This window comes from Xiphophorus hellerii, chromosome 6 (assembly GCF_003331165.1).
Source record: "Xiphophorus hellerii strain 12219 chromosome 6, Xiphophorus_hellerii-4.1, whole genome shotgun sequence".
Lineage (NCBI taxonomy): Eukaryota > Metazoa > Chordata > Actinopteri > Cyprinodontiformes > Poeciliidae > Xiphophorus > Xiphophorus hellerii.
The window spans coordinates 7,117,733-7,138,455 of NC_045677.1; the positions used below are offsets into that span (position 1 = coordinate 7,117,733).

A 20,723-nucleotide genomic window follows, 5' to 3' on the forward strand; every position below is an offset into this window, starting at 1 on the left:
TTGCAGACTGCATTAAGATGATTATGCCATCAAACTGTGCAGTCAACCATCAGAATGTAAGAAACAAGCCGCACAACAAAGAGCAGCATGGGATGATGACAGTCCTTTAGGGACGGGGGAGGGAGCGACAGAGGAGTGATAACAGTGAAAGCATTTTGAAAATGGACCTTTAAGATGGCTGAAATTGGATGAATCATGATGATACTTAATAACACACATTATAAAGCAGTGCCCCTACAGCAAGGAAAGAGGGGGAAAAAAAAGTCCAGCTTTATTTAAATAAAAAAAATGTTGTTGCCCAAGCCTCTGGTAAAACTCACCATCTCTAAATAATAGTAATGTGATGCGCTTTTAAACTGTAAAAAAGAAGAAAGAATGCTGAATAGCATCGCCTAAATACTAGAATTATTCAAAAGTGCAACTAAGTCATGCTTAAACGACGAGACTTTAATATTTGCTGTGTGATAAATACCCTACGCGCTTTTAAACCAGCTCCATCTTTACCATCATATTGTTCCTTGAGCAAGAATCTATAAACATCGGGGACTAAAGAAACCAGTCCAAAAAAAAACAAAAAAAAACTGTCAATATAGCAAAGGTGTGTGTGCTTCCATGAGATTTAAGGGGGAAAATAGCAGTAGGATGTTGCTACTTTGATCAGCAGGAAATGTTAAGACCGCCATAAAAGTAGAGGGTTTTCACACCAAGAAGGAAAGACGTTAGCAATGAACTAAAATAATCATTTTTTTATTTTCATCAGTCTAGGATGGATTGATGTCATGTCCAAACTCTGATCCCCATCATTCTACTTTGGGGAAGATTGGAAAACTATGACAGCTTCCAGTGGTGCTGGGTACAATCATCTGAAACAACTTAACCCAAAATCAGAAGCCCTAGGAGTCCAATGAGTCATGAGGTTAAACATCAAAGTTTACAGCAGAAAAAAATCAGAAAAACACTTAAAATTATCGCTTGTTTAAGTGGAGAAAGTTGCAATGGAATGAAACCTCTTTGTGTCCTATTGTCCTTCTTTTTGTTCTTTCTTTTTTGTTCTATATTTTTACAGTAAATCCTGCCCGCTGCATTAAATATGTGCCATAATTTCACAGTGATCATTTTTTGTTTTGTATTTTGAAAAGATTGTAAAGGGACCAAGAACTCTGATCCCAATCATTCTACTTTTGGAAAGTTACACTGCAAATATTTTACAGTGTAACTTTCCAAACAGCTGATCCTACACCTTTGTGGGTGAACCAGATGGATTTATATCTACTTAATAACCAAAGAATGCTTCCATTAAAAACAACCAAAAAAAAACCCAATAGCTAATATATTTTAGCTATTGATCGTCAGTGGACACTATCATACTTTGTTTTTGTCTAGTTCTTCGGTTCTTCAAACATTTTCTTAGCATATTATGACGGCAAAATGATGCCGTATAGTAATGTTAATGTCATTGGGTTGTGTTAATAACTTCAGTTATCTCTAAAGAATGAGTTGTTACCATACTACAGCAGCCTAGCTGAGTAGCTAGCACATGCGAGTGATAACTATGTTCAACATTCCCACTTTGACTGAATAATCAGTCATAAAGTCAATGGCTTACAAAGAAGCTAGATTGTTTTTGTTGGGTTTTTTTACATTTGTGTCGCAATTGTATCTGTTAAGCGCAAATTGTACAGTACGCTGTAATAATCAGGTACTGGAACTGCAGATCAAGATCAAGAAACATATAGATCAGACAAAATCGGTTCTAAATTGTCTGGACAGTGAACACTATTATCCTGCTGGAAGGGACACCGGCCCTCCGCCCCACTTTCTACTCTTCTCTGGCCTCTAATTTGGTCTGGTTCAGGTCAGCTGCCCTGTATTTAGCTCCATCCATCTTCTTGTCAACTCTGACCAGCTTCCCCCTTCCTTGCTGGAGAAAAGCATCTCCACCATGTTTTCCTGCTGGTGTGCTGTGTTTGGGGTTATGCGCAGTGCTACCTGCTCAGATAAGACCAAAATGAAACTTGTAGGTCTGCTTTCAAAATGTTACAGCAGGTAAAATAAGTATTGAGCACATCCCGATTTTTCATAGTAAACCTATTTCTAAAGGCGGTACTGGCATGAAATTTTCACCAGGTATTTTTAGCAACCCAAGTACTCCATGCATGGAAAGAAACTAATCATCTTTGTGGTTTTGTAGGATCTCATAGCATAATTTTTATGGCTAAATTATTTAATAAAGGGGCAATCTTGTGTGAAATTGACATTTTTGAGCTTTACACCAGGTTACAATGTTATCCCTGTTACACCTGGAGTGTTATTTTGATTCTGTCATGCATGTTTGAGAAATATTTTAATCTCCCCTGGCAACCATTCAGCTGGGCAAAACGCCTGGCTGGACCTGGCACCGCCTTGGAGGGTGAAGCTCCTCCTCTGAGCTGCAGTTTCCAGGCTTCCACATCACAGAGCAGCCCTTCCCCCGCATCTCTCCCTCTCAGCTCCTTCAGACTAGCCAGCAGCAATTAGCCAACACCTGGTGGAACTGCTCTCCTGCTGAGCTCATTTTACGAGCCACTTCTCAGTGCAACGCTGGTGAAAATGTTGTTAAAGGGTTAATAGAGGAGAAATGCTGTGACGATTTCCTGAGGGCGGAGTTTCAGAAAGAGCAGTAGTTTTTTCAAGAGACAGAAGCCCAATTTCAAGGCGTTAAATTATAAAGTCTAATTTCATTTCAATTGTTATTATTAAACTCAATTGTGCTGTGAAATGGCACTATGTGCCTGGAAAATACATAAAACTGCCCCTTTAAACTTCCCCACAACCTCATCGATACTGTGGTGAATTTTAATCACGAATGTCAGAATAAACGGGCGGAACAGAAATTGATCCCAAACTTTTCTGACTAAAGCATAAAACAGTTTAATTTCACAATAATACACTGTTTTGTGTTGATCTATCACAAAAAATCCCATCCCACTGAAATGTGACAAAATGTGAAAAGAATCAAGAGAGTATGAACATTTGTTCAAGGTACTGGATCTGTCTATCTTATTTTGAGTCTAAGGATGCATTATCTTACCAATCACCTCCGAAGCGGTTGAATTATCGCCAAAAAACACCATTGTGATTCTTTCAATCACAACTTGCGCGGCTGTCGACTCGGTTTCATCGTCTAGTGAGATCCAGCAAAAAGATAATGTGCTTAGCCAAAAATCATTATGCGTCTCGTCTGTGACACTTTGTGGAGTCATTTACCGTATCCTCTTCCCTGAGCATTAGTTAGGCTTCACAGACAGAGGACAAAACAGACTCTTGACTCATGTTTCATGCTGCAGGAGATGGCAGGTAATGTGCTCAACAACAACAAACACAATCTGGGGCAGATCTATTTTAAAGCCGGCAGTGGACCGACTTTCCCCTTAAAGACGGCGGAAGTGCAACCCGACTCCTTGATCAGGACAAAGGCCAAGATTCGTTTAGACTTATGAAATGATCACAGTGGATGCAGGGGAAGTAAGCTGAGAAAGATGTGTGTCTATGTAGACTCTCTCTGCCTCACACAGCCTCCCTCCCTCCCAACACACACACACACACATGCCTCTCCACAATCAGAAATCAGTGCCTGGCTGTAGAGAGAAAAGAGAATTCATTAAACTCAGCCACCCACGCTGGGCTGCTGAAAAGAAGAGGGGGAGCGAGGGTGGGCAGGGTGGGGAGGAGGATGATGAGAGACTGAGAGGGAGAGCAAAAAGAAGATGGAAGGCAAGAAAAAAGGGAGAAAGAGGAGAGAAGGTGGAGTCCTCTTAGCGGGGGCCCATCAAATGAAGTGGATAGGAGGTCAGTTGAACAGAAAAGCTTTTAAGCCGCAAAGGAGTGAGCAGGAATTGACACGACGCCGGAGAGGAGAGAGGAGAGCACAACAATGTGTGAAGGAGGTGTTAGATGTACTCTAGAGTCTGGAGTTGGATCATAGCACACGCAGAAAGAATTAAAAGTTGTCCCCGCAAACTCATCAAAGACTCTTCCCCTCCAGCGTGTTGTTACCCCCACCGCTCGGCATCTTGGCCGATCCTGAAGCCTCTCGCCGCGAACCGACTGGCAGGTGATTGGAGAACGCTTTCGGCGTCGGCGGGTCTCTAACCTGGAACTTTCGCCGTCTGACCTAATCCACGCGCTTGGCTAATCTGGTTAACCAGAGCCATTCCTGAAATGAACAAAAGCCTAATCTAATTCCCACTTAGCACTAATTAAGAGATTACTGTCCGCACATCCTATTATCGTAATCATCGAGCTTTGACAAACAGTCAAGCAGCAACAAGGAGGAGTCAATCACATGGCAGCTGTGGACAGTGGGAGGAGTCACCGATTCTGTGTGTGACCATGGCACCAAGGCTGGACTCGGGAAGACATTACCTACTTCAATGGACCCGGCGTGGGAGACAAACCCACACAAGTTTCTTTTGAACAGAAACTATTAATAGTGCGTACTAATTATGACTTCTGAAGACAATTGGTTGTGCTGAATTTTACATAGGGCTGTCAGAGGTGTGAGAGTGGGATGCAAATTTACAACGCATCCTTCAGATTTGTACAAGGTCTTGCAAATACACTACTTATGAAACAACCTCGGTATTTATTAATGTTGCCTTATATTGTCACCTCTCATGTCTCTCATTGTTCAGTTGCTCACTTTGGACTTCAGACAACATACTGGACCGGCACCAGCAGATGGCGCGGCTCCAACAATCATCACCGACTGTGGAAACTTCACACTGGACCTCAAGCAGCGTGAGTTTTGTGTCTCTCCAGACTCTGGGATCTCGATTTCCAAATGAAGCACAGACTTGCATCTGAAAAGAGGACTTGGGACCTTTGAGCAAAGGTTCAATCCTTTTACCTATGCTGATTTTGTCGCTGGTTCAGTTTTGGCTTAACACAAAAGTTTCACTTTTTGAATAATGAATAACTAAGTAAGTAAATTACTGAGAGGCACCTGTACTCTGGTGTGCCCAGGCTATTCCCCCTGTAAGTCTGGCCCTGCATGGCATTCCCTGCAGATGAGACGGAGCGATAGAGCGGGAGGAAGACTTGCAAGGTTTCCTCATCCATCTTTCAGACACACAAACGCACACTCCACCCTAAGCCTTTTACTGTCCAGAATGTCAGCAGCCTTCTCCAGCACCACGGCCTGTCACACAGCACCCAGTGAGTGTGTGTGTGTGTGGGCGTGTGCGCGCGGGGGTGGGCGTGTGTGTGTGTGAGGATGAGAGAGAGAGGAAGAGAGAAGTTGAGGGACGGAGACATGCAGAAGGGAGGGGTGTCCTTGAAAAAGGACAGAGGTGTTCAGCTGGATCTAATGTGATGGAGGAAACAACTGGAGCACACACACTTCCTCACACACTCACACATCACTGTTGCACCAATATAATTCCTTCTCAGGAGAGGGGGGGTTAGGGAGGCACAGAAACACATTTGTTTGGAATAAATTCTCATGAATCCGCAATCCGACCGATTAAATACGTTTGTCCCATCCAGGCCTCGACAGGCCGGTCTTTTATAACAGCAGTAGAGGGATGGGGGAGTGGGGAGAGAGGAGGGCGGTCGGAGGGCTGCTCCGCTCTGGTTCTCTGTGGCGGGCCTCGGCATCATTATCATCAGCGGCGGGTTCCTCTCAGATGCGCCTAGCCACAGATCAAAGGGAAGCCTCTCAATCTTCCCCCCTCACCGAGGCGGCACAGAGCCGCTCTGTAGCTGGCATCTTGGTCCTGCGATAATCCTCCCATTGATCTACTTCACAGAGTTCAGTGTGCGCTGTGCCGGGGCTTCTGGGGTTGAGGTTTAAAGATGCTGAGGAATGTCTCTCAGAGTTTGCAGCACACCGGGTGCCAGAGTTTATTAAGCCGTCGGCCGGTCGTGTGCCGCTAGTACCAAAGCAGGTTCCCTGGTTTTCAAGGTGCTTTGCTTACACAAGGTCATCCTAATGCTCTATAGGACCTTCCAGCAATGGGATTTATTTCACCACAGTCAGCGTTTGTACTTTCAGAAGAGGGAGGAAATGGGTTAGGTGCTTAGCATAAGGAATTCAAAAAGCACATGTAGGGGCAGAGGGGCAAATTAAATTACCTTATTTTCTTCTGTTCGTTTGAAGTCCGTGAGGAGGAGTTGAGACTCGAAGGCAAAAAGGAGGGTGAGGATGAATGCAGGGAACAATAGAGCAGAGAGGCATTACCTCAACGCTGCCTCTAACTCCCTTACCAACTCAACGTTTCCACCTACTGGCGGCTTCGTGTCACGGCAGGCTACACGACTGGCATTGCTGACTTGACAACATGGAAGTCGGTTCATAAAATGTCTGTTGCAGTGTAATAAATGTTTACTGTTAAAATAAATAAATAAATGAAATGTATTCCTGAAAAACATATTTCCAAGCGGAGCAGTTTGGCAGCTCAGAACCACCGGTGTCTAAAATTCATACAAGTTGAAAGAGGGAGCGGTTCTGAATATTTGATGGGCTGGGCTGCTGCCTGGGCCAAGCGCAGTGCTTTTCTTTCATGTCGGGATAAAATGATAGTTTGATTAGTTCTATTCTCCAAAGATAACTCTTAAACTGGCCAGTTAGACATGGAGCCGTTGCCAGATGAGGTGTAAGGCTGAAAAGAAAACCCCCAATATACCATCCTATACAGATGTTTTATGTGAAAACAAACAAATACTACTTAGAAGTGGCTGTTTTACATTAGGAATGACTCAAGTGGCCTGAATATTACAGCTCCTTGTCTCTTACATAAGACATTTGATTCTTGCCCTCTCGAAGCTTTCGCTTTCTCTCTCATTCCCCCCCTGTATTTTCACTCGGATGTTTCAGATCATCAAACCCACTTTTCTCACTTGAGGATAAACCTCAGTAAAATACAAATAAAGCAGTTTCCGAATGATGATTTCATTTGTCAAAGGGTTTTAAAAAAGCTGTCAAAACCAACCTTCTTGTGTGAAAAATAAACCTTTCCTGCATTTGCAGTAGCTGACAATCAATCTTTGTGAAAATGTTGAGGAACTCTGACCCACTTTTCTTGGCAGAACTGCTGAAAATCAGACGCATTGAAGGACTTCCGGGCATAAATGTTTAAGGTCTTGCATGGTACCTAAGTTCAGACTTTAATTCTGCCTTCCGTTCATTTTAATTTAATTGTATTTTTTAAAGTTCCTGAGAGGTGAACTTGCTGGATCTTAAGCCAGGATTATCCAAAGTGCAGCTAGGGTCCCGTTAGTGGCCCTTGGACTAATTCTGTGTGGCCCCCAAATGCAGTTCAAGAATGATACAAATCTGGCCTGTCCAGCACAAGTAGTTGATGGAGAAGGAGACTTTTTATTTTTATTAACGTTAAGTACAACACAAAGTATTTGTCTTTTTAGAACCACGTCTACTCAGAGACTTTTTTTCTGAAAAGCTGACTTTGCTGTGACCAAATAAGCTTTTACTGAATTTATTAAACTTTTGAAAGAAAGTGACCTAAATTCTGTTTCTATAACTGAGAATAAATTTGTTCAGTCGAACCTCCATGAATTTGAAAACGAGATAAGTTTCTTTTAACCCCCCTCGCGATGCTCAGAAGGAGTGCGACAGATGTCACGGTTGGACAGCGGGGAAACATGCGGGAGGGAAGACGGGTTGTCCTATCAGACCGTCAGTTCCCGAACCCACATATGAAAAAGGAAACTCATAAAAGCACACACGGGTTCTGTGCGACCCCACCTCTTAAGACTGCAGGAGGCTTAATACAGGAAATGTGCAAAGTCTCTTTCAAGTTTGGATCTACAAGGAGTAACATCCCTTTTTCTACACAAACAAATAAAAGAGAATTGGACTACTTCCTGTGCTTGATTTTATTTTATTTTATTTTATTTTTTTGGCCCACATGACAAAAAGTTTGGACACCCCTGGCTAAAGTTCAAGTTTGAAGGCTTTCTCTGTTGCCGTTTGAGATCTTTAGCCTACTTCATGTTATCAGACTGGTTCTATTGGGGAAATGTATCCATTCACCAGGTCATACAGTCCTCATGTCTGGATAGAGGAATTAAAAAACAATGTGGTAATAAAAGTTCATTACAATTCAACACAGGTGGCAGTTACGTATATTTTCATTGTAATTAATGAAATCAACTGATTTTGCATTTACTCCGGTTGTCTTTGTCTGATAATTAATACTAGTTTTACGATCAAAACACGTAATTGCAAAGGAGTTAAAACATTTTCACTCCAGCTTGTAAAATCTGTTTTTAAATTAGGATCACATGCAGGGAAGTTTCCTCCGTGAGTGTGACGACATCTACTCTTTCTTACAGTCGTATCTTTTTTCTGCTTCTGGGCTAACAGACGGGTCACAAAATGTTAAAACGTTCAAATTTAATCGCCGTAATTCTCCTTCCAAAGGCACCGTTTTTAAACTCTGTCTTCGTGTGCTGATATATTCCTTCTCCCGGGGACCTAACATAGGCTCCGACGACGGAGGATGAGATACTCCTCTCCTTTCTGCGACTCTCTCGCATCCTTCTCGTCTTCTCTCCAACTCTTCGGGGACTCCTGGTCTTATCACAGGCATTAGTAGGGGCTTTGGCATAGCGCAACCAGCTGCTCCTGCCTGTAAACAAATCTCCCGTTGGCAGAGTTGCTCATCATAACCCATGTGAAAAAGTGCAAAGAGATATCAGCAGGAATCACCGAGGCAGAACGCCATGCAGCCCGGGGCGGAGGAAGGCTTTTGAAAATCTAAGTTTTAACAGGGGAAAAAAAAATAAAAACAGACCCGAAAATACAGTACATTGCGAGGATATTTGTAGCCTTTGAGAAATTTCACATTGTTTATCACGCCACAACTACAAACTCCAAAGTATTTCATTGGGATTTTATGTAGAGGAAGAACACAAAGTGGTAGCCTTGTTGTGAAATGTTTGGTTTGGGTGTGGATCACTATTAAAAGAGGCCAAACGATAAAATGATGCAATGATGTCACGGCTCAGCATGAACTGTGAATGTTGACAAATCAGGTTTATTTTGAGGAATTTGAAAATGAGGCCAAATTACCTTTCAACTAATGGAAATTGGTTTAAGACAAAATTAATGCCAACACTTGTATACATTGAAATGATTAGTTCACAATGCATAGCAGAAGAGAAGATAATATTATTTTGATAAAGTATGTTTCATTAAAGGGGCAGTGTTATGTATTTCTTTTAGACAAATAGTGCCGTTTTACAGCACAGTCAAGTAACTATGCCGTCTTCAGTTGTTATGAAATTGTCTTATATGTCAAACATGACTTTAAAGAAATTTGACTTTGCAATTTGGCACCTTGACATAGGGCTTCTGTCTCTTTAAGAAGCTCCTGCTTGTTCCAACACTCTGCCTTCATCACATCATCCCAACAGGGTTTTTCCATTATGCAGTTTACAGCTGTTCTCAGGAGAGTTGGACTGAGAAGTAGATCGTACAATAAGTAGAGCAGACTTGCAGGTCTTGATTGCTGCTGCCACTAGTCTGCAGGAGCTGAGTGGGAGAGTGAGGGCAAGCGTTAGGGCACTCTGAATGGTTGTCACAGGAGATAAAAAGACTTCTTACACATGCATGAAGGAATCAAAGCAACACTCCAGGTCTGTTTTTGATGATGGAATAACATTTCAACGTGATATAAAGCTCGAAAATGTTAGACATAATAAAAACCGTACTTTTTGAGCCTGTGGAAAGCGAACTTCCACTCCAATCTCAAATCTTTCGCAGCCTCCAGGACTGTCTTGTTTTTACCCTAATTCAATTTCCCGTCACTCAGCAGGTCGCCTGTCCCTGCTGAATAAAATCATCCCCACAGCATGTTGCCACCTCTACCATGTTTCGCTGTGGGAATGGTGTTTTGTGCAAGGTTGCTTCTCCTTCACATATAGGCATGTGGAAAACATTCGATTCTGCTCTCGTCCGACCAGAACAACTTCTTCCTCATGTTTTGGTCTGTATCCTCCATCACTTGTGGCAAAATGCTTTTCATGTTCATTTATTTCCAAAGACACATCAATAAGCTAATAGGAGGCGGTAGTAGGTGCTTGCATGTTTCTACAGCAGCTCCCTTCAGTGGTAGCCAGCAGTCCGGCCCTTTAGAGCGGGCGCCATCTGTAAGCCCAGGACCCCAAGCCCACCTGTTAGACCGAGTGCATCTGGTACCAGCACCAGCTGCTGGGCCGCAGCCTCATATTTATTCATCAGATATGAGCCCAGTAGCCGTGTTTTCACCTCATTCTGGGCAGGATCGTGTTTAGCGAGGTCTTCCATCATTACGGCGCTGCATTAAACCAAGGCAGACAGGTATTGCTGAAGCCGTCGGCTGTGAGAAATAAACTACTCCTCTGACTGTGATAGAGTGCAGTCCAGCTTGTTCAGCATTAGGATTGGGCTTCTTCTACGTCTTCTTTTTTTTTTTTTTTGGTCAGATCGTATTAATGAGAATTTTGTTATTCACAGGCAGCTTTGGAAATGTGTGTGTGTGCACTGGCTGAGATTTAACATGTACATGTGTGTGTGTGTTTTCTCTCTCTCTCTCTGTAAAAACACACACATGCAAACCTACACACACGCCTAGGTCTTAACCAGCCTGATATATATAAATATATATATATTTTTTTCCTTCTTTATCCAAGCTCGGAGAAATACATTGATAAGCAAGTGCATGCATACACCGCAGTGTGAAATTGGGTCAGCAGTGGAGAGTGGGCTTTAATGCTGAGCACATACGCTCTCTAAAACTGATCTGCATATTCATGTGGGTGGCTATCAGAATGACACACGCGCGCAGCTACAAGCGCGCACATAAATAAGTACACGGGTGTACACGCTGGCGCGAAACTTATCCATCCCACACACGTGCCCCTCTCTCTCTCTCTCCCTCTCGCTCTTGCTCTCTCTTTCTCTTAAATGTAAAACGCACGCGCGCGTCGACAGCAGGGGCACAAAGAAAACGCTGAATCTCATGGATATTGTAGCTGTCAGGGAGCTACAGGGGGCATTTATGTTCCACTCATTCTAATTCTCTGGCTAAAAAATGAGCTTCTTCCTCTCCCAGCGGTGCTATGCCAATCATTTTTTTCTCCTTTTTTTTTTTTCCTCCCCACTTCCCTGCCTCCACTTACGGGGTTTTGCTAAGCAGTCTGGGAAAGTTTAGGAAGGTCTGGAAGAAAACAGCAAAAGGAAAAGAAAATAGAGTGTGGATAAATGTTTTTATTTGGAGATTTTATTTTCTCTCTTTTTCTAACCGTTGTGTCCGTCTTCTTCTCGTCTTCATTCCCTCCTTTCTTGCGTCCTTCTCTAGCGCCTTGATTCCCTCCTTCTACTTTCCTTCCTTGAGTCTTACTTTTTTGTTGTTAATATAATGCTGTACTATATATATCAAACATAACTTTAAAGAAATTTGACTTTGTAGTTTAATGCCTTGAAATTGTGCCTTTCTCTTTAAGAAACTTACTCTCCCCTGAAACTCTTTCCTTCGGGAAGTCGTCACAGCAGAGCTCCTCTTTCAATGTTTTTAATCAGCGTTGCTGATGAGAGAGTAGCTCATATAATGAACTCAGCAGATGTGCCGTTCATCCAGCTGTTTGCTAATTGCTGCTGGCTAGTCTGAAGGAGCTGAGTGGTGGAGTCACAGTGAGGGCTGCTCTGTGAGACGGAAGCACGGTAGCTTGGAAACTGGAGCTCTGAGGAGAAGCTGCGTCTCGAAGGCGGGGCTAGGTCCAAAGAGTTGCAATGAAATTTTATTTTATTTTACTTTTTGCATCGAGTCACGTGATCAACAATCTGGATGTTGCCACTGCCGAAAACTCCAAAGAAGAAGTGGCCAGGAAGTCATTGGAGGATGTTGGCACGGCATGTGTGATTTTAATTGTGTTTTTTATTATTATTTAATGGAGACATCGCAATATTGCAATATTGTGCTTTTTGACAAAGTTTTGCGCACTTTTGTAATGAAAACTTTGCTACATTGTCCTCCCTTCTTTGAGTTCTTACATTTATATTCCTCTCTTTACTTCCCAGCTTCCTACTTCCCTGTGCTTTTCCTTCTTTGCTTACTTCCTTGTGTTTCTTAAATCCCTCATACTTTTTCATTCCTTTAAGTTTTCCTAAGTCCTTCCTTCCTTCGCTCCTTCATTCCCTGTCATATTCCTTTCTCCCGTGTGTCCTGCCTTCCATCTTTTTGCTTCTTTGTGTCCTTTTCCCCTTCACTCCTTCCTCCCATTCTTCCTTGCGCCCTTCCTTTCTGTCAACTTCTGTATTTTCCCTTTTCCATGTCTCTCTGCAGAAATAGACGCCGTCAGTCCAGACTGAATTGTTATTTTGTGGAGTCACAGAGCACCGAGAACTGTGGAAATTAGAGTCTGAGAAAGTGTGAAACTTTCTCATCAAAAACATGAAGGTCCCCCCTTTTCTCCCTTTATATTCCTCCCTCCGCCCGCCCCCCCCAAGGCAAAATGCGGCGGCCATCTTTCTGAGGGAAGGCACGGTCCGGCTGACGCCGCCCGTCCGTGCAGAACGGCTCTCATTACTGGAGAATTTGGGAGTGAGCAGCAACATTGTCAGAAGTCTTAGAAGTGTTCACACTTCCCTCGCAACTAAAAAGATATTCACACTCTGAAAAGTGGAGAAAAGGAATAATAATCACCATTCGGCTGTAGACTGATTGTGCCGCTGAGCTGTGAAGAGAGTTGGAGAATGGCAGAAGCAGAGTGAAAGAGAGGAGGTGTGAGAGAGAGAGAGAGAAATGCAGCCAAATAAGAGGTCTTCTCCCGGCGGATATGCTTGTCAAAATTCCCATACTTTGCGCTTCTGACTTTTTTTTTTTTCTTCTTCTTTTTTTTCTTTGGCAATGAACAACAGTTTTTTTCTGACAAAGCATTTTCCTCACTTATTTGCAGACGGAGGGGAGGAGAAGGAGCTCAAGTCGGAACGTGAGAAGCTGAAAGGATGCAACAAAGGATTCGGAGCCCAGTAAGCAGATAGCTCGGAAGGCCGCTGGGGGCCAAAAAACAGAGAGAGAGAGAGAGAGAGAGGAGGGGAGAGGAGGAGTGGGTGGGAGAGGAGGGGGTGCTTGGTGGTGTCTTTTGAAGATGGAGATGGAAGGAGAAAGAGAAAGGAGGAGACGCGCAGAATGAGACAGAGAGCGCGTGTCTCCTGTGGATGTGTTAGGGGACCAACGCGGCGAGGCCTGAGCATGTGATTTATTTCAGAATACTAATGTCCCTTTGATCTCTGCTGCTAAAAAAGAAAAGAAATGCCCTTCCGGGATTGTGGGCACACACTCGAGCGCAAACACACTCTCACTCTCAACACAGGCAGATGCATGCATGTACCGCACACGCACCTACATCCTCGCAGTCGCATTAATATTGTTGCGTCCCCTCGACTGATTGCTGAATAGGGCTGATTTATGCGCGCGCACACACACACACCCACCCCACAAACCCGACCCCCCCCCACATACACACACCCACACACTCCCACACACGCACTCCAGGGTGTCTAATCTACTTTAACCATCATCAAATCCTCAGAGATCCAATTACAAAGATAGAGGGATATTTGTTTTTCTCTGTACACCCTAAAAGACTAATTAAATTTTCATGTAAAGATGAAATTATTTGATACAACACAAATGTCTTTTCATTTTCATAATCGTAACGTAATACGTTTTAATTAGGAGTCCTGTCACCGCTTCTGCTTGTTCAAGCTGTTTTCCTTCCCCCCTCCTGGCCCACTTAACCTGAAGGAGAGGCGGAAACAATATACGGGTGTAAACCCAATCTGTTCCCAACCCGTTGTTCTGAGTCAGGGCTCGGAGAGGTCAGAGGTCATGTGGGTGACATGCGGGACCCGGACCGAAGACGCCCGTAGACGACGAAGGATTGGCCCCGCGCGGGGCGGCTGTCTTTCGTTTCTGCATTTGCTCCGACGAAGCGCCAGGAGAGCGGCGTATTGACATTTTGTAAATGTCAGGTTGTTTATTGTGAGGTGCTTTCAGTAGGGGACGTAATGATAGCATAAAAATGTTCAGACTTTTGAAGCGAGCGCGAGAAACAATCACAGTGGCAGCCGTAACTAAGTGAAGCCAGAGCATTTTTCCACCATCACATTTCTCAAAATTACTGTAACATCGCAACCGCAAGCTTCGGCTTTGTTGACATTTTATTTGATCAACGCAAAGCAGAACCTAATTGAGAAGTGGAAGGAGAATTATACTTTTTCTCTCTCAAGTTTAATAAAAAAAAACCCGAGAGCAACTATGGCTGCTCTCAGTTGTAAAAATCCGCCTTGCTCTGAGTTGTTGCATTAAAATAAAATTTACACAACTGACTTTGTATACACTGTAAAACTGTTTCCCGACATGTTTGTTGTACGATATCGAGAATCCTGTGTATGAAAGCTCGTAGTTTGAGTTTTGCTCTCAATCCCCAGCTGATCAGAGCAGACATTAAGCCTCCTGAAGCCTGGCTCTTCTGAAGCCCTCTCCCAGTTCAAACACAGCTTCTCCTTTCCACCGTAGCCTGCTGCTAGCCTGTGCACGCTCAAGCCGAAGGACCGAATCAAAGCAGAGATTTAATGAAAACGGTGCACTGCCTTAGGCAAAGCAAACCAAAACAAGGCAAGGAAGCAAAACAAGATGTATAAGCTGGAGAGGACAAAGGAAACCAACGTACAAAAGACAAAGTCAAAGGATGAACTCAAAACCTAGCAGACACATTCACAGTAAGGGCTGACTTTGTCTAAGGTGTGTTATTCTGTGGTCTGGTGTAGCGCTGCCACGAATCCTAACCCCAACCCAGACTGAGTCAATCTCCAAGATGGCAGTTTTGGTGCAAACGTGACAAATCCTGAAAGATGAACTCGATACGAAATGTTCATCATAGTAGCGAAGCTTCAAAGTAACCACCCGAGTTCTGACTGACATAATTCAGCTTTAATTTCCAGTTCTGGGTCCTCAGTGATCTCCTGTTTCAGTGTAAGATTTCCCCCACGTCAGGCTTGATGAATCTCTTTTAATAGCCATCAACGCAAGAGCCCGCGGTATTAAATGTACAGCCGGTGCTTTGCTTTTCAATCTATAAAAAACAAAACATCCTAGAGGAGTGTAATTCAATATAAATTGTAAACGCTTCTGTTCCTTTAGAATCAGGAGTTCCGGGTTGCTGGGAAATTGCAGCACCGAGAAACCCGCTGCGTCAGGAGAAACGTCGCTGACAGCGTTCCGGGTTTGGACGGTTGTCGAAAAAAGTTGCGCCCCAGATATGAAAGTGGAAGGTTGCAATGTTTAGTGTTTTTTCTTTATATATATATATATATATATATATATATATATATATATATATATATATATATATATATATATATATATATATATATGTTTAGTGTTTTTTCTTTATATATATATATGTTCAGTGTTTTTTCTTTATATATATATATATATATATATATATATATATATATATATATATATATATATATATATATATATATATATGTTTAGTGTTTTTTCTTTATATATATATATGTTCAGTGTTTTTTCTTTATATATATATATATTCGGTTGTTGCTTTAGACATTCGCGAGACGTCTCTCCACTCGGCTCAGGCTCGAAATAGCAAGAGGGTTAGTCGCTGCTATTCCTCCGGCGAGCCACTATGGTCTCGGTTGATGCATGGTATCTGTCAGCCGGTCCCCGATGTACGCCTTCAGCGGCGGCCTCGGGGACGTCGGTGCACGCAGCTGCCGGCCTCCTCTGGGTGTTCAACTCTGCTTTTCACTGCAGGCGGCAGGTGTAGCAGCTTGGTGATGCCACCTCTCATGAGGGGCACCGCCTCCACTCGGATCGGGAGGCAGATGTGGTCCCACGGCACGGAGAGCTAGAGAAGACCTTTTCCTGGAACCTCCTGAAACGTTACTGTTAATATAAATAATTCAAACTAGAAACTAGCCGGAGTAACACTTCACCATTACAAATGAACATTTTACAGCAATGCCAACTTTTGTCACTTCTTATGAAACACGGTCCAAGGTATTCCTATTTCACTATTCTTCTAAAAATAATAACACACGCCCCTGACTTGGAGGTGTCTGGAATCCTAATTTATGGAATCCCTAAGCCAGCAAAATGCACCTGGGAGTCCAATTAGACATATACAATCAACCGGATCCAAACCGCTCTCTTGCTTTCCAGGTCCCTAGAGTGCGACCTATTTGATCGAGTGCGTGACAAAAAATCTTTTCAAAGTAAATTTTTTTTTTCTCTCCCCGGGTTTCACTGGCGTGTTGAATATTTGATGTCTTTTCCCTTTCCGCGGGTCTATCTGTGTTTGCTCACCTCCGCAGGAAACAAGTTAAGGTCTGAGCCAATCAAACAAAAAAGCAGATTGCCTTTCTCTGAAGATCCAATCTTTTGATTGGCCCTCGCTTTTCGGATAGATTAGGGATGTGCTTGATGTTGCGCCTTGTTTTGACCCGGTTAATTATGAATCATATGCCAAAGCATTGAACTGAATAAAGATGGAGGTCAATGTGTTTTTGTGAAATGCCTTGCTGCCCCGTGCTCTCGCCTCACCCTTACCATGAGGTTACTCTGCCACAGGTGGCAACTGTGGAACCCTTCATCTCTCACCGCCCCTGGTATAACGCAAAGATAAAATTTAGCCCAGATTAAACATTTGGGAGTGTTTGCACTACATTTCAAATAAAACAAATGTTTATCTGCAACTTCTTCCTTGCAACAATCATTCACATGGCAAATCAGAATGAACCAACGGACGTGACACAGATATTTTTGGGTTGTGGTAGGAAACCAGCTGTTCCACAATGTGGTCTTAAATTAACCTCACTAAACTGAACTCAAATTTCATGTAATTAAATAAAAAAAAGGGCTAAATAATTCAGCTGGTGACTCTTTTGAGTACCTTTGCTTGACAAAAATCAAGGATTAGACAAGGGAGGAACTGGGACGTTAGACAAAAGAAGAATGGACAGCATAAAATGCCTTTGTAATTCTAAGGATATTAAGGTGTTTTGCTCACTTTTAGTTTCTTCCACATTGTTTCTAGTTCATACTACATGCGGAATAGCTAAAAGCTACTTTCCATACTGAGAAGTTGGCAACTCTACAGGAAACTGAGAACCCCCCGGCCCCTCCACCCCCTTATTTGGCTCACTCTCTTCTTCTGACTCTGCAACACGTGAGAAAAGCCTGCACATGTCAGATAACTTCCAACTATATTGATGAAGGTACAGACCTCATGTCATATTACTTAGACACTCAGTTGTGTTGGCCCTATTGCTAACAAGCTGAAAGGGGCCACATCGCCACCTATCATTATGGAGTCAGACATACTTGAGGCGAAATGGATTCCCATGAACTGATTTAATGCTCATACAAGGTCAGCAGTCCAATTAATTGAAGTTGAGCCGAAGCCATAGCTCTGCTGTGCATACAAATATTCTCCTTTTCAGCGTTTCTGTTGGGAAGTAGCACCTTGATGCTAATTTTCAGCAGGTAGACTGTTAGCTAGCATGACTGCAGCTGTGCCATTTCCATTGGCTTTGTTTATTTTTCTAATAAATGAACAGTAAATCATTTTTTGGTGAAACAATATTCAAGACTTAGCTCAAGTTTTTTATAGCGTTTATGTTGCTAACTTTACACCAAGCTAATGCAGGCTCATTTTAGCTAACACCCCTAGCAGGTTTCTTTTGACAGCCAATATTTATAATTTGTGAGAGGTGTATCTTTTGACAGTGTAGTGAAAACATTGGCTCTCTCTCCAAACTTATTGGAACTTTCTATCTTTAGCATTATTTCAGCTCTGGTTAAGTTATTTTGAGTGGATCTTCAGAGATTATTGAGTAAAGCAAAGAAGAGGAAGAGGAAGCTGGCATATTTGCTCAAAAGGTACGTTCAGCATCTCCACTGATTCAGTAGGAACTGTCGGATGTGCTAAGGTCATTTATAAATATAGGTACCTATAGTTAATCCAATCATAATTCAATTTCTTGACATAAAGGTATCAAATTGGATTGCAAAGCCGGGTCAAGTTAATTGTGTCTTTTGCGCATGTGCTGTCAGAATTGCCATCAGGTGCTTTCACTTCGTATTAATGGTTTTCTTTGACAATTTTCCTCATTTAAATTCAGAGCCGAGCAGAAGCAGGGGAGGCGATGAGAGAGGAGCAGAGCGGGAGAAGGTTGGAGGGCAGGTGGAGGAAGAGCGAGGAAGCCGAGCAGCTTGGGGAAGAGTGGGGAGCAGCCAGGGAGGAATTACCTGACGCCTAAAATAAAAATCAATTTAAATATTTTAGCAAGGCTTTCACCAGGCCCAAATTCCCATGGTTAAAAGTGAAATTTGTCTCCCGAATCAATCAGTTACATTGAGGCAATGGAGATGGGAAAACTTTAACGAGAGGTAGAACTGGCAGGCTCAGATAACGATTTGCAAACTGAAATAGAAAAAAAAAAGTCCTGATGATTGCAGGGAACTTTGCAAGTAATACATGGAACAACATGCGTTCCTGCTCTTGTAATAGGGATTGTCCGTGCACGTTACAACAAAGTGATGCTCTGTTTGGCACATTTCTCTAAGGCAGGCGCTGGATTTGCTTCTCTGCAGTCCCGGCCTGCCCAAAGTGAAGAAAGAATATGAAGAACATTGACACAGAAATGCTAGCAGTAGCTTCACATGCAGAGACAGCTCATTTGATATCAAGGTTTCAGTCCTCGCTTTAGATCTTCCTAACCAGAGAACGCGTCCTCAGACGGAGTCACGACTGAACTGCTGAACAGCTTGCTGAACGTGGCCTAATTATGCTACCCTTAAAGTAAGTCTTGTGGGATTCTGTGCGGATGAAACGCGGGGTTGGAATTGTCTTAATCAGATGCGGCCAAGCTTTTCGCAGAGACCAAGCCGCCTCACAGGTTCTCTTTACAGGTTTTTACTGTCAGGAACATCAGTCACCGAAACGAGGTGATGTAGGCTCTCAAGTAGGTGTATGTTGGAGAGGGATTGGTTTAGACATAGGGATAAGGTGGGAGGCTTAATCTTTGAGTGAACGCTGCATGTTGCTCTCCACAGAGCTATGAATAAAAATATGTTCAAGCAAAATTCGAGTGAAAGACAGATCGGTGAGAGACCTAGTTTTTCACCACAACACAAAATCCGAAGAAACGGAAACAAGTGAAATGAATGCATATCTAAAATTATTGGACAGACGCATGTTTGTCTATTTCCTTGTCCATTTCTTTTTTTATATATATATTTTTGGTCTTTTTCTCAACTGTTCAACAAATGTCATAATTGCATTCAGCTGTCATACATACAAGAAGTCAATGGTGGTGAGATTAGACCTTAATCGACTCAAACTGATGACCGTTCATTCTCCTCCAGGATTTTCTGCAGAAGAGAACAGAACTTATGATTTCAAAAATGACAGAAAGTCATCCAGGTCCTAAAGAAAAGCATGATGTACTTTCTCTGAAATGGTGAGTTAGGATTCATCATTCACCAGAATATTTCCTCTAAGGTCTTGTTGGTCATCTAGATGTATTCATCGTATGTTACATGGGCCTTTGTGGTTTAATCACCTTAGAAATCTAGATGCCATTTTTGCCCTGCCTGTTTCTCACTGTTAAATCATGAATAGTGGCTTTGACCGAGGGACGTGAATAATCAATGTGCTCTGTATAGTTTTGGTAGGCTGGTCACTACCCCAGTATTCTGTTTTGTCCACACACCGTGTTCCAAATTATTATGCAAGTGATGTTTTCTCAGATTTTCCTAAATGGTCAGTACAAATGATGGTCAGTATAATTTTCAAGTCATGAACTATTACAGTATAAATCAAATTTTACTGAACAAAGCTCCCCATGAGAACAGTATTTTTTTCAGAAATAAAAAACTCAAAATGCATTGTTCCAAATTATTATGCACAGCAGATTTTCTAAACATTTTATGGATAATAAAGAACTGCAAACAGTCATTCTTTGAATGTGCAGCATTAAGTGGTCACATGTACTAAAATCAAAAGCTATTTCAATCAAAAACATCTTAACAGACCGAGTTACATGTTAACATTGGACCTTCTTTGATATCACAGCACAATTCTTGATCCACTGAACTTGTGAGTTTGTGGAAAGTTTCTGCTTGAATTTCTTTGCAGGATGTCAGAAAACCTTCCCAGAGCTGCTGGTTGGATATGAACTGCATTCCACCCTCAGATCTTCTGCTTGAGGAAACTCCAAAGGTTCTCAATAGGGTTGGGGTCAGAGGTCACACCATGAGTTTCTCCCCTTTTATGCCCACAGCAGCCAATGACACAGTGGTATTCCTTGCAGCATTTATTGTCATGCATGAAGATGATTTTGCTGCAGAAGGTACGGCTCTTCTTTTTGAACCATGAAAGAAAGTGATCAGTCAGAAAGTCCATATACTTTGCTGAGGTCATTTTCACACCTTCATGGACTCTGAAGGGGCCGACCAATGATTCTCTCCCCATGATTTCGGCCCAAAGCATGACTCCACCACCACCTTGCTGACATCACAGCCGTGTTGGGACGTGGTGGCCATCCACCACCAATCCACCACTGCATCCATCTGGACCATCCAGGGTTTCCAACAAGTCTGTTGGAAAATTAATCTTCATGTACGGCTGGGCCCACTGGGACCAGT

The 20,723-nt window shown here is 42.7% G+C and overlaps 1 long non-coding RNA gene across 1 annotated transcript in view; it reads left to right on the forward strand.

Annotated features, from left to right (window-relative positions):
• LOC116722157 (uncharacterized) overlaps nt 1-15,322 on the forward strand; it is a 73,889-nt gene extending 58,567 nt beyond the window's left edge. The window contains exons 4-5 of the long non-coding RNA XR_004339715.1: nt 4,674-4,779; nt 12,940-15,322. This is a non-coding gene — a long non-coding RNA (uncharacterized LOC116722157). The remainder of the gene's footprint in view (nt 1-4,673; nt 4,780-12,939) is intronic.
• Nucleotides 15,323-20,723: the final 5,401 nt, after the last annotated feature.